A 14924-nucleotide genomic window follows, 5' to 3' on the forward strand; every position below is an offset into this window, starting at 1 on the left:
ACAGCGTACTGGCAAGAGCCAGTACGCTGTGCCGGACTGCACCCGCTTCCACGGCGGGGATTTAAAGGGCCTGGTGCTCCGGCAGCTGCGGGGAGCCCTGAGCCCTTTAAGTCACCCTGGAGCCCCGGGGGCTCCCAGCCACCTCTGCAGCTGGGAGCCCTGGGGTGATTTAAAGGCCCTAGGGCTCCCAGCCACAGCCCGTGCCCCAGGGCCTTTAAATCTTGAGAGGCCCCGCCTCTTCCGGTTGAGGTCATACCCCTCCCTCAGTACTCCAGCCCTACCGGTAAGTCCTGTAAGTTACTTTCACCCCTGGGTAATAGGAGCCTATATAAGAAAAAGACCCAAAAATCGGGACTGTCCCTATAAAATCGGGACATCTGGTCACCCTACTTCTGACACACTAGGTTGCCAGGGCTATACAGTAGAGGCAACTCTGAAGTGCCAGGTTATACTATCAGGTAATTCAACCAGCTATCTAGGTGATGGTTTATATCTATTTAATGTAAGGACCACATCTTCTCTGAAACATTTGCTCTAAAACTGCTTAAGCACCGATTTATACACACAAAACCCATACATGCTTGCACAAATTAGAATTTTCAATTTTTAATTGGATGTCTAGACATGCAATTACCCACTTTCTGCATGGAAATTCTGTTTGTTTGTGAAGAATATGTCCCTGTGAATCCTTTCTGTGATGTTGCTCAGTATAATAATAATAAAATATGTATAGAGAACTCTTTACAAAAAGTCCATGGGGACTTCAGAATCCAAACATAATATAAAGCAGCATCAAACAGGTATTTCTTCAGTTTTGACTGAAAAACTAAAATGGATTCTGCCTCTGAATAGAGATAAGAAGCAGACTTCATAACCGTGGGGCAGAAATGCTAAATACTATAGCCCCAAATGTCTGAAATTATACTAAGCGTGCAGCTCTTGGAAGTGTTTCTGTTTTGTGAGGGCTTTCCTTGCGTTTGTTAAAAATATTTTGATTCCTGAAAGTCTCAGCACACCAGGGATGAAAGCAGAACAGTATTTAATTTGCACCTTGCTGTTCAAAGCTGAAGAACAAGGCTTTCTAAATTGCCTGGTGTTGAGGTGTTGGAGAGTGTTCTCTCAGTTACACTCACAAAGGTGTAATATGCTTGGATGACTAAAGCAGCCAAAGCAGTAAAAATGTGAATTATCTTTATTACTGAAATTCCACAGCAGGTTAGATGATTTATTTTTGGATGGGCTGTAAGCTTTTATATTCAGTGCCTTCCCTTCTTTATTTGCTCATCACAGCAGTGTCTAAATCACATAGCTGTAGTGCAGGGGTAGGCAACCTATGGCACATTTGAATTTTGTGCATCAATGCCATGGTCCCGTGGAAGACATTTTATTTTAAAGTGAAAGCCAACACTCAAAAAAAAAAAAAAACCATACAGAAATGACAAAGCAAGATTAATAACACTCATGAGAGCATAGGAATTTAACGACTGACAGATGGATGGGCAATAGCAGGCTAGAGAATTGAAGTTGCATGCATATCCATTACACAATTATTGACACTACCATTACAAAAGAAAAATAAGCAAATTCTGCCCTTGATGTATGCAAGTAAAATTGGAAAGTCATTAGCTTTTAATCACACTCTAGGTAAAATCATTATGTGATGTTAAGTAAAACTGAAGAAACATAAACCAAGAAAACGTACACAGTGATCATAATTCAATTTTTCTGTGAGTATATAATCATCAATTATCTGAAAGTAATTCAATCATTTAGATAAGGGCCCCACAACACTTACTCAACAGACTAGGAGCCCAAGAGCTACTAGTAATATGCATTAAGTGGAGCAGTATGCAGCTGCCATCATGTTTAATACATAAGATGCCAAGGCTACCATGCCATCTTGATGGAAGTGGAAGTTGCTTGAATGAAGATGGAACGTTACATACTGGAATCTGTCACGCCTCCGTATTAGGAACCTGGCACCCTTCCATGTTAGGTCAGGATGGATGTTCTCATGGCAAACACTGAGCCATGTGACACACTCTGGACACATCTCCCTTCAAAGAACTATATTTGAATGAAAGCAAAATGACCTGCTGAAGAGTAAAGTTCTAGTCATTGGCTTATGGATTTCTACATAGAGTGTTAAGTGTTATAATGAAAATTAATCCTGGGGCTATAGTGGGAGATGTCCTAGAAAGTACGATATTAGCGGCCCTGGCCTGGTGACTCACTAAAGAATAGCATGGAAGTTTTATTTTTGCATTGCATGCAACTGTTATAACAAAATCATATTTTCTGTCATGTAATAAGCAGCAATACTTCTGTTTTTGTATCAAGTGAACAAAAACTGTGATATCAAAGTGTAGATTATTCAACACATGTTCATTTCATCTAATGATGACAGAATAGAAAATGCCACTTTAGCAATGAGCCACTTTTATTTCACCCTCTGTTAGTCATCCCTGCCTGCAGGTGCAAGGATTATGCAGTTGACTCTGTAAGTACCACCACCTCTCTCATGAGACATGCTAACTACCTATACTTGGTTTTATGAGATAACTTAGAGTTGACCCCTTCACCTGCTTGCCAGTTCTGACTACATTAAAGGATGCTAATTTAAGATTTTCAAACTCAATACCTATATACTGATTTTAGCTATAAATTATCATCCAGCGATGTCTCAGTGTGCCTACTTGTCCTGTCATGACTTCTTGCATCTGACTTCTTGCATCTCTTACTACTTGAGTAAAATGTCTGAAGCGTCCTCAAGATCCTTTATCAAGTTGAATTAATCTCTGCATTCAGTGGATGAGTCTCTTATATACCAAGCCTTTGTTAAAAAAAAAAAAAAAAAAAGGTATTTAAAAAGCCCCTCTATGCCTTGGAATAAAGACATAAATGCACCTAGACAAATATAAAACCAAACTTATAGGTATTGTCATATCCATAGCTAACATCTGGTATAATGCATCAGTTACTCCTTGGGGGAATTCTGAGCCACTGCGCAATGCTGAATTTTACAGAAATTAATGTTATGTGCTCAGAATTTCCTTTCCCCCCACAGAAGTGGGATCAGAGCTGTTGGCCACCACTAGGGGCTGCTGGACCTGGAAGAGCCCAGTTTGCAAAGAGAAGACAAAACCGGGGAGAGGGGGAGGAAGAGGGGGGAACTAGAGGGTTCCCAGCAGCTGCAGTTCCCAGCATGCTCTGAAGGAAGGAAGCGGTGGTGTGCAGGAAACTCTGTGCAAGCCTGGGACCCAGCACCAGGCTGTTTCTCCCTCTGGATCCCTGGACTCTGGGGGTAGAGGGCATGAGTGTCTCGGCTGGGGGAGGCCGTGGCTGGGCTCTGATGGGTGTGAGGTTTTGGGCTGGGGCCCTGCAGCTGGTCTTTGGGGAGGAGGGGTTGTGAGTGTCTGAGCTGGGTGAGGGGCATGACTGGGCTCTGGAGTGAGGGGGGGTGTGAATGTCTGTCCCCACCCCAGATGGACTCTGGGTGGGAAGGGGCAGAGAAGCAGGAACTGGGTTGTCATAGCGGTTTCTTTAACTCTCTACTCCTGGCAGAATTTTTCTGTGTCTGTATTGTTACAGACATACTTGCTGACAGGTATTTTGAAATAAATTACCAAAATAATTAAAACTGGCATGATTATATAGTGTTATTTTGACAAATAAAATTTGCAGAATTTTAAAATACTGTACATGACTATGATGACAGAATATACCCTTGTGTTCACACCCTACACATTATTGTAATAATTTTCTGTACAAAGTATGCCTTGTGAGGTATCATTTGAAAATTCATAATTTGCTAGTCATTACTGTCCTTATAAATTATGTGTGGCAACATTGTATGTGAAGTTATAAAGTACTTCTGCATGATATTATTAACACATATTCCACAGCCCAGCATAACCTGAGACTGGCAAACAGGTCTGTTCTAAACAAAGAAATGTGTTCTTGACTTAATTTGCATTTAAGCAGTAAAGAGAGTCATCAAGCAGGAAAGGAAACAAAGGAAACAAACAGGTGAGAAAAAAGCAACAGGGAACATACTTCCACTGCCCAGCTGGAAATGATTTTCAAGAGGTGGACTGAACCTGCAAAAAGGAGGGACAAGCCCTCCCGAAGGGACCCACTCCCTCCCTGCTCATTGCATTCCCTGCACCTGAAGCAACAAAGGAAGCCTTCGCTGGACTGTGGGAGAAGTGGTTCTGATCTACAGGGTTTGGACAATAAAACTGCTGAAAGCAATGCAATGAGAAACTTTTCTTGAATCTGATACAGTTTGTTAAGTTGGTATTAGTAAACATCTTATCTTTATTTTTCTTGTAACCATTTATGTTTCATTACTTGAACTCACTTAAAATCTCTCTCTTTGTAGTTAATAATTTATCTAATCCAGTGTGTTTAAATTGAAGTGTCTGGGAAACTTCATTTGAGGTCACAAAGGGTATGCACATTATTTCTTTTAAGGAATTAACCAATTTATTGCAGGTCTACACTATAGAGCTATATCGATATGTCTACTTTGCTGAAGGAAGTGATGAATCCATACCCCTGAGCGACATAGTTATATTGACCTAACCACCCGCCCCCTATGTAGACAGCGTTATGTCAATGAAAGAGCCTCTCCCATCAACACAGCTACTGCCTCTAGGGGAGGTGGATTAACTATGCGACTGGAGAAGCTCACCCATCAGCATAATAGCATCTTCAATAAAGCGCTACAGCGATGCAGAAGCACTGGTGCAGCTGTGCTGCTATAGCACTGTGGGTGAAGACAAGACCTGCATATATCTTGTATTGTCCAGGAGAGGGGTGGGCAGTAGAGAACATACATTTCTGAGGGAAAATCAAAGACTGGGGGTGTGTTGGGGTCACCCTGCAGTATAACCAGGCTAGTAAGAGCCAGAGTGTAACCCAAGTGTGGCTGTAAGGCTGTTCGTGAGCAGCCCAGGTGAAAGCTAATTCAGCATTGTAAGGCACCCAAGGTTGCAGGGCAGGTAGTGGTGGATTTAGAGTTAGTGGGGCTCTGTGCTCAGCTACATTTTTAGGGCCCCTCCTTGGGACCCAGCCAAGAAAAAGAACTCTCTCTCTTATCTCTTCCCCTCCCCCCCTGCACCAGTTTTTCATTCTTTTTTCCTTCATTCTCCTCCTATAAGTAATAGGAAGTAAATGAAAATAAAGTGAGGTACCTTGATTGTTTTTGTAGTCTAACTTATTTTTCCACAGACCACTTGAAAATTGCTGAGGGTCTTGGCAGACCCCTTAATGAGCTTTCCAAATATTTTTTGTACCATTAGCTAACTATTGTAAAGCGCTTTGGATAAGAGTGCTTTATAAAAAAAAATGTAAAATAACATTGGGGCATGGGGTCTGGCCAGGACTTAGGGTGCAGGAGGGGGCTCAGGGCTGGAGTAGTAGCGTAGCTGCGGGGGAGCGGGGCAGCAGCCGCTCCCCCACCGAGCGCAAGTGGAGCCTTTTTAATTTTACTCACCCAGAAGCGGAAAAAAAAAAGGCGCCACCCGCTGCGGTGCATTTACTGACGAGGCGGTGCTCCAGGTCTTGGCAGCACTTCGGCAGCGGGCCCTTCACTAGCTCCGGGTGTCTTCAGCAGCACTGAAGCTTCATTGCCGAAATGCCGCCAAAGACCCACAGAATGAGTGAAGTTCCTGCCACCGAGGTGCCGCCGAAGACCCAGAGCGCCGCCCTGCTCCCCGTTCCCTGCGCCTGGCTACGCCACTGGGCTGGGGATACAGGGTCTGGGAGGAAGTTATGGTGCAGGAGCAGGCTAGGGATTGGGGTGCAGGGTCTGGCCAGGAGTTAGGGTGAGGAGGGGGCTTGGGCAGGGGGTTGGCATGTGGAGCGCTTACCTGTGACAGCTCCCATTTAGTGCGAGGGGTGAAGGTGGGGATGTGTGTGTGTGGGAGGGGGGGTTCAGGAGTCAGGGTGGGCAGGGGGCTTGGGGTATGGGGGGATCCAGGAGTCAGGGAGGGCAGTGAGCTGGGGATGTGTGGGGCAGGGGTTGTGGGGGGTTACAGGAGTCAGGGAGGGCAGGGGGCTGACGGTGTGTGACGGGGTACAGGAGTCAGGGGTGGGGTGTGTGAGGGGATGCAGGAGTCAGGGGTGGGGATGTGTGAGGGGATGTGTGAGGGGATGCAGGAGTGAGGGAGGGCAGGGGGCTCGGACTGTGTGAGGGGGTGCATGAGTCATGGCTGGGAGTGTGTGAGGGGTGCAGGAATCAGGGCTGAGGGTGCAGGGTCTGGGAGGGAGTTAGGGTGCAGGAGTGGGCTGGGGGTTGGGGTGCAGGGTCTGGCCAGGAGTTAGGATGCAAGAGGGGGCTCAGGGTTGGGGCAGGAGGTTGGGGTGTGGAGCGCTTACCTGTGGCAGCTCCCATTTGGTGTGAGGAGTACAGGAGCTCCTGTTTTGTGCTCAGGGTGGGAGTGGGGAGGTGCAGGAGTCAGGGCATGGGGTGTGGGGGGGCTGGGTTATGTGTGGGGGTGCAGGAGTCAGGGAGGGCAGGGGGCTGGAGGTATGTGAAGGGGGTACAGGAGTCAGGACAGGAGTCTGGGGGTCTGGGCTGGGGTCGTGGGGGTGCTCCCAGCCCCCGACCCTGAGCAGCTCATGGCAAGGGGCTGCAGGAGGTATGTGTAGGGTGAGTGCGGGGGACCCACCTTTGCTCTGCCCTACCCCAATTCTACCCCCTTACCCCAGGCCCTGCCCCCACTTCTTCTCTGCCTCCTCCCCCAAGCCCGCTGCAGCCCCGCTCCTCCTCCTCCCTCCTGGAAAGACCTGAGCGCAGGCAAACAGCTGTTTGGTGGCAGGGGAAGCGCTGGGAGGGGCAGGAATGTGGCACACTTGGGGGAGGAGGCCGGGAAGAGGCAGGGGAGGGAGGAGCTTGGCTCCCAATGTGGGAGGAGCCTGCAGGAGGAGCCCCAGAATCCAGCAGCACCAAGCTTCTGCCCCGGCAGCTGCTCAGCTCTGGGGCTCCCTCTCGTTGGAGGGCCCTGTGCCAGCCAGGGCACCCCCGTGTTTTACTGTAAATCGCCTCTGAGGGCAGGGGTGCCACAGCTGCTCATTAGCCTGGCTTGTACCCCGGTATGTCACACTGTACACAGAGTGAATGGAGAATCAGTACCTACTGTACAATGGCTTTGTTGTTTTCACTAAAAGACAGAGGCTGAATTCTCTAATCAATTTCCAGCTCCTTTGTGTCACTCCTGAGGCGGAAGCCGACCGCTACTTACCAGAAGAAGAGTATCAGAGGGGTAGCCGTGTTAGTCTGGATCTGTAAAAGCAGCAAAGAGTCCTGTGGCACCTTATAGACTAACAGACGTCTGTTAGTCTATAAGGTGTCACAGGACTCTTTGCTGCTTTTACCAGAAGATTCCTTTATTGGAGGGAATTATATACCTGTAGATACTCTATTTACCAAACAAAGTTACCAATGGTCTAGTGACAGCAGCAGGGGATGAGGAGTCACGGCTCCTAAGTACACTACTGAATCACTAGGAGATCTTTGGTAAGTCTCTTGAGGCAAAATTCTGTCCTGAGTCATGCAGAGAAGAAAATAGAGTAGCCAAGCAGAGGGGTCCTGAGCCATTCTGTCTTCTCAGAGCAGAATGATTCAGGGGTGCCTGAGACAGCAGCAATGCTCCTTACTGTTGCTCTTAACTGTCCCAAAGGTGTATTATGAGGCTTAATTCTTTAAGGGTTGCAAAGCACTTTGAGATCCTCAGATAGATCCTCAGATATACAAGTGCCAACTATTATAATTATGCCATGATTTTACTCCTAACAGAGAATCCTAAAATTTGTCACCCAAGAACAAAGCTAAAGATATTATCAGTGGCAGACAATTAAAGTTTTCATAAAGGAACCTCCATTTATACTCAAAAAACAAAATTTCCTTTTTATAGCCCCATCTTTGTACTTATCTCGCCCTTCCTCATTAATCCACTTTCACCTCGTTGGCACTGATACATGCAGAAAGAAAGGGAGGGAGGGACACAAACACTTTACTTTTCTTCCTTCTGTTCATCTTGACCTTTCTGATTTGGATCAGCATTTATACTTGCCCACCTGTCTGGAAAATCTTCCCCGCGATGTGCCCTTCAAGATGAAAAACAGTTTGATAACACATAGTGACAAACCTTGCAGAGCGAGAGAGAGAGCGCAAGAGAGAAAAAGCGCTAAGGGAAATCGCTTCCAACCAGGATCTGCTGCTGCACAGCTAATCAGGCAGGTATTCAGTTGTTCACTCCTGCAGACTTGCTTAGCATAGAAATAGGCTGTCTGCCCAGGAAGATGAGGTAATGTCTAGGTTTAATGCCAATCTCTCTAACTGGCAGGACACATCGGGTAAATATTTCTCCTGCAGGAGACCACATTAATTTGATTCTGCTACCAGTTTTATTATTGTTATCATTTTCATCCATATGAATACATAGGAGACATACCTGTTATGGCTGAGGATGTGGGAGGCAGGAAGATTTCTCATACCATGTAATGGGGTCAGGTAGACCTCTGCAAATTTCTTCCTGCATGATAATTGCAATATTGGCCTTCCCCTTCAATCTCTCTCCCCATTACTCAGCAGAGGCTCTTCAACTACATTCCTCTCCTTCCTCCATTATTGTAGGGTTGGGCTCCTTCATCCTCATTTGTCATCTTCCCTATCCCAGTGCTATAGTACTGGGCAGTCACTACACTTCCATCACTACATGTATTTAATCTCCTCACTCCCATTATTGCAGCACTGGGAAATGGCTTTCACCTTGTTATGGCAGCACTGGGGCCCTCCATAATTTCTTCCCAGCACATGGGCATGCGCAGACGGACACACACACACTCTAATGCAGCCCCACTAGTCCCTGCTCAGTGATTTCTCCTCTACCCATACCTCCAAAAACAAAAGACCCAGGGCAAGAGATCTTTCTTCACAAAACACTGCTAAACAAGAAGGAAAAAAACCTCCTCTTTTTATGTCCAAGCTCTTCTGTTTTCACACTCTTCACAATATGGAATCATGCAGAGCAGAGAGTGGATGAGCCAAAGAGATGGCACAAATGAGAAGTGGGGGCCAACTTGTCCACCTAGCAGCTTCAGGAGCACTACAAGAGATACAAAATTCAAGAGATGCTTTAAGGAAGTCAGGAGTATGGAAGATTGTGGATAATACGAGGAGACAAATTAAACAAGTGTCAGAATATTAAAGTCTGAATTCTTCTGTGACAGACCTGGTCCATAAGTATCAAACCTGCTCCATGAGGGAGAGGGGCATGGCCTTGTTTGAGCACAGGACTGGGCGCCAGGATCTCCCAAGTTCTGGTCCTGATTCCTGGACTGACTCCCTCTGTGGCCTTGTCACAACCTCTATGCCATCAGTGAAACGGGAATAATATACACTTGGCTAATCTCCCAGGAGTGCTGTGAGTTAATGTTTGCAAAATGCTTTGAAAATACAAAATGTAAAGTATTATCAGGATGACTGAGGGGAGCTAGACCTTTTTAAAAAAAATAAAAATGGCTGCTGAATTTACAATTTTATTAAAAAAATCACCACATATGCAAAAAGGCCTTCTCCTTAAAACAAAACAAAAAACCTCTGCCAAACTGTTCCACTGTCTATTTTTCATCATCTATTTGTAGCTGTACAGCTTGCCTGGCAATAGGAATCTGATGCACATTGATCCCTTTAACAGACTCACCTGACAACCTTCCAGAGGTAGGGACATCAGTAAAGATTTATTTTGAAGAGAATACCTTATAATGACATTTAAACGAATACTCAATGTTGGTTTTATTCAATATTAAATTACTGTGGCTACAAACTGCTTTTGGCTCTAATTTTCTTTTGTTTTTTTTCCCCCTTGCTTAGTCAGGCCCCTGCAGGAGCAGAAATTATGAGTCATGCCCCATCACCTAAAAACTATTCATAGTCATTTATTTTAGTCTTTGCATATTACACACACAAACATATAAATGTAGGATCAGATGTAATATATGGGATGAAATACTGAGTCACTGGTTACATTCAAAAGTCAGAAGTAATCTGCTCTACATTAAAAGTGACAATATGATTAACATCTTTTCTAACAATCCATTGCATATGGAAAAGAAATAGGAAAAAAAGGATTGTTCCTTTCCCCACCATTCACCTCTCAAACAGCAAAACAATATATAGATTTTAAACTATAGTGCAGCTTTAAAGGGGAGGGGGGTCATGGTTGCATCTATCTTTTTTACCCCTGAGTCTAATAGATATGTGAGTATATTATATGTCCAAAAATCTGCCAGCATGTACCTCCATGATGGGAGGCAATGTATATTCCTGTACGTAAGACAGTACTCTAGCTCCAGGGGGGAGGGATAGCTCAGTGGTTTGAGCATTGGCCTGCTAAACCCAGGCTTGTGAGTTCAATCCTTGAGGGGGCCACTTAGGGATCTGGGGCAAAAATTGGTCCTGCTAGTGAAGGCAGGGGGCTGGACTAGATGACCTTTCAAGGTCCCTTCCAGTTCTAGGAGATTGGTATATCTCCTATTATTATTATAGCTCTTGGATATATATTTTTCCTGCTTGCTTTGAGATCAGGCTTTCCATTTGGTTCTGCCACTACCAATCCAGTTGAAAAAATTATCACATATTTCGATGTTGCCAGATTTAATATTTTAGATATGATATTGCACTCATTAAAGCAGGTTACTACTTTCTGATGAGTTCAACCAAGCGTACTGTAGGGCAGGGATGATACAGACTTTCCACCCGGTTATATTCATGCCCTTCAGTCATGACTTGTGCTAATCCCCTCCTTTGCAGTGACTCAGGGAGATGAAGAGAGACTGTCACCTTCCTTGAGGGGGAGGCAGAAAAGGAACACAAGCTGCTTCTAGTCAGTTATTGTGGCAAGCATCGCAGCTGCAGGAACCTACTGAAACAGAGCCCTTCCACATGCCCCTGTATCTGGTATAGTGCATGCCAAAGGAATCTGACTGAGGCAGAAGAATAACCAGAGATGTCTGTCTGAAACAGGATCTTGCTAGGCAGGAATCCAGCAACTGTTTAGTCTGATAATATCAGGGACTGTGGGCCTTGAACCCCGGTCCACAAGGCTCTTAGGAGGCAGTAAGTTCTGATCTGCTACCCAGTGACCTGCTAACAGTCAGCAGAACTAGAAGCTGAGTTCCAACAAAGCACTCCAATCCTGGGGTTTTATTGGCATAATGCTGGAGGTCCTGATTGCTGGTATTTAAACCGTGCACAGGAATAGGTCGTTGTCCATGCAACTGCGTTTCCCCTGCTTAAGACTGCTTCCCCTGTGCTACCTACTCCTCCTGCCTAACTCTGACCTCCGGGTGACCTGGCACTGCCTGTCTCTTGACACCCGACTCTCAGTTTGCCCTCTGGCCTGTCTCAAACTCCCATCTCCTGGTGACCTGACCCTGCTTGCCTCCTAACACCACACTCTCGGTGTATTGGCTGACGTATCTCAGACTCTGATCTCCTGGTATCAGCTCCCAACTCGCACTCTGCCTACTAGGTCAGACTGTCCATGTGCCAGTTGTGACAATTTGAATGGTCCACACAGGCCACAGGAGTGGGCCTGGTGCCTGCAGAATGGACTGGCTAACCCTTTGGGAGCACTGGACATGCTTAAGTGGGCTGCTCGCCTTCAGGCGGACAACTAAGCCCTACAAGCCTAGATTGTCGAGATAACCTCAGAGAACCATACCACAGAATAATAGCTCCTTGCTACTACAGGAGCAAGTCAGACAGCTCCAGGCTGAAAATGCTGCACTCCAGACATGGCTCGGGAAGCCCTGTTCCCCAGTAAATCTGACGGAACGGTTTGATGGTAATTGCCAGTAATTCCAGGTTTCGTAAACTTGTGCCACCTCCTTTTCATGATGCATCCTTCGTCCTATGCTACAAATCATGCAAGGGTGAGCCTGCTGTCCAGGGAAGCATTAGACTGGGCCACTTTCTTCTTGGAGTGCAGCAACCCAGCACTGTTGCACTGGAAGGTCTTCCTCCATGCTAGGTCAGTGCTATTTGACAATCAGCAGAAAGGATCCTCATCTGAACACTGGGTAGCGATTGCCATAGACTTCATTGTAGAATTATCAGAGTACAACAAATTTATAAGTTTTGGCAATTGTGGACCACATTACCAAAATGGCCCAGTTCATTCCCTGCACAGGCCACTCCTTTGCTGAAGAGATGGATTAGCCATGTAGTCTAATATATAGAATATATAAAAGCCTCCATGGTCTTCCAGAGCGCATCACCGCCAATCAGGGCTCTCAGTTCATGGCCCGGTTCTGGTGCAAGTCCATGCGCCTGCTAGGGGTCTGTACGTGTCTTTCCTCTGCTTACCATGCCCAGTCCAATAGCATTAGTCCGGATTGTACCCTGGCATGTCACAACACGTAAGGAAAAATCTCCCCCTATTGTGAATAGACAGAGGCTATGATGAAGCCATCATGCTCAGAGTTACTCGTGAACCATAAAGGCAAACCAAAAGGTGTGGTTTTTTTACCTGCCAATACTTGAGTCACTGGGTTGATATCAGCAATTAAAGTCAAGATATTGAACACTGCTCCTTACATTGCTTCAGATATCAAGCGATGTCTTCTGATGCTGCAGGAGCAATCTGGGACATGGCAGGTAAAAATGAAACTGGAGTCAGGTCTGGCAGGAAAGATGTGGAAATTATTTTTCTAATATTTTGTATAATTTTTTTTTGTTTCTATTGGTAGGCTAGAGCTGCCTGTACTCAGGGTGATAATTGCCCCCAAAAGGGTGATAGTGATTGCTGGTACACAACACGCCGTGCCACTGACACACTTCCATGCAAACTTCCGTGTCTGGTCTGAAGAAAAACAGCAGGTTTCAATCTTTAGGACAGTTAGTTCAGTGCCTTTCACCAAGGATATTAAATTAACTGTAAAATATTAGGATTATTCTAATTAATTCCAGTGTTAAGCCATGATGTCACCAATACACACTACTCAGGAACATCTGCTTCCTAATGGCAGTGCTATGACAGGTTGATAATAATTAGTCTTGTGCCCTTGACACACTTCCTCTGTATTTCAGTAAGAAAGAGCACCTCCCCCATCCCCAAATCCTTTGTCCACATTACACATCTACCCTGCAGACTGGTTGCAACATCTGATAACAAGATAAAAAGAAATCAAGACTGCAGCAAGAATGCCTATTGCAACACTTGGTCTTTGGGATGCCCAAGTTATTTAACAGTTTTTCAAAATTATTCTGACATGTTTACAGAGTTTAGCATGTTCCTTTGCTGACAGACTGATGTTAGCTTTGTATCACTGCACAATAATAATAAAAAAAAAGGAGGAAAAGACAAATAAGAGCTCTACCCATGAGCTAGTGCGATCGTATGTTAACATACTGCAGTGGGAGAGGTCAAGTTGAGCCCCAACATTGCCTTTAGAGTTTCCAGCTGTGAAGAGAGACAGAGAGGACAGAAGAAAGCAGGGCAAACAGTACTGTATGTCAGAGCTTGTTTGAAATAAGATATACTGCTTTTTAGGAAGACTTTATAGCCCATGTGGCGGGTGGAAGACATGGCAAGTTGAGGGACCCAGGTGTGGTTAGGCACTTCTGACTACTGGGATGAACTGAGATGGTTGTATCAACTAGGAGAGAAATCAAACATTTGCCCCTGCAAGGAAAGGAAAGGAAATCCACGTGCTTGTCACTGCTGGGGAATTCAGGGAGGGTTTCAGCAGCTGGAGAAGGAAATTGGGGCATCTGTCACTACTGAGGAATGGTTTGGTTATCTAGAAAAGGAGGTCAGGTGGGCGTATTAAGGGGGCAAGAAGAACTGTGACAACAGAGGAAGCTCAAGAGGGTTTTGGCAGCTGGGTGTATTAAGGGCATCTGTTACAAAGGTCAGACAACAAACCTCACTTATCTCTCCAGGCTGATGTGAACTTTTTCTCCTTCCCTTCCTTCTACTGATGAAATTCTCAAAATCCCCCTCAAGTAGTGACAAGTGTCATTAATTCTGCTTGCCGCCAAATCCTCCCATGCCCCAATAGCAAGGGGGGAGGAAGACAAAGGGAGAAAAGAGAGATTCCCTAATGGAACTTTTTCAAATTCCAGTCATAGCAAGCAAAGCCAGTGGTGCTTATTCTGAGAGTGAAAAGGCTGCTAGGTACGCATGATAACCTGGACTGTGGTTCAGATCCCTCCACTGCTTACCTTACAATTCAATCTTCAGCAATACTGCCTTTGCAGCATCTCAGGCCAGACTGCATCAAGCTTACATGAGCATGGAGAAAAACAACAGTGATATTTTGTATCAGCTTGACTTTCAGAGCTTACTGAGCACTTTTTAGCTCTATTGACTCTAGTAGAATTTGTATGTGCTCAACCTCTCTGAAAATCAAGCCATCTGCAAACCTTTAACAAGAAAGCATCCTGTATTTACTCCACTTCACCCAAAAGCCTATTACCTGATTAATGCTGAAACTATGTAAAAGTTTTGCCCTATGTTACACTACCCATTTACTCACTACACACTCCAGTTGACAAGATGTCGTTCTGGCATCTTTGAGATATTCCCAAACTCTGGAAGGCCAGGAACAAGGTTCTGGATTTGATATGGATCCTCTAGACTGCTCTGTCACTAGGGCTACAAAAACTTCCAGAGGTACTTTTATGAATGAGAAAGTAAGGAACAGTGCTTGCTTCTCTGCCATATATAATTGTCTCTTCCCTTTCCTCTGCCCTAAAGTTAGGAGCTGAGCAGAAACACACTGCAAATGTTAGCTCAAAGCTAATCCCTGTGAAACAACAGTGCTTCCGATAACCTGTTAGCTATCAACCACAGTTATTACAGGAGGAAAGCTATTCTACAATCACTTTCAAGGATACTCTACCAATT

General features: G+C 45.3%; 1 protein-coding gene across 8 annotated transcripts in view; it reads right to left on the minus strand.

Moving 5' to 3' along the window:
- Positions 1–14924, minus strand: part of LDLRAD4 (low density lipoprotein receptor class A domain containing 4) — a 234892-nt gene that overhangs the window by 118167 nt on the left and 101801 nt on the right. For 2 of the 8 annotated variants that reach the window (XM_039525328.1, XM_039525323.1), the window contains exon 2: positions 2642–2833. The exons of 3 other annotated variants lie outside the window; for them this stretch is intronic. The gene's annotated coding sequence lies outside the window, so the exon portion shown is untranslated. Of the gene's footprint in view, positions 1–2641; positions 2834–8462; positions 8513–12542; positions 12657–14924 lie in introns of those variants that run through there. 3 more of the 8 variants (XM_039525324.1, XM_039525325.1, XM_039525326.1) reach the window with 3 other exon arrangements.

Source organism: Mauremys reevesii, linkage group 2, assembly GCF_016161935.1.
Source record: "Mauremys reevesii isolate NIE-2019 linkage group 2, ASM1616193v1, whole genome shotgun sequence".
NCBI lineage: Eukaryota > Metazoa > Chordata > Testudines > Geoemydidae > Mauremys > Mauremys reevesii.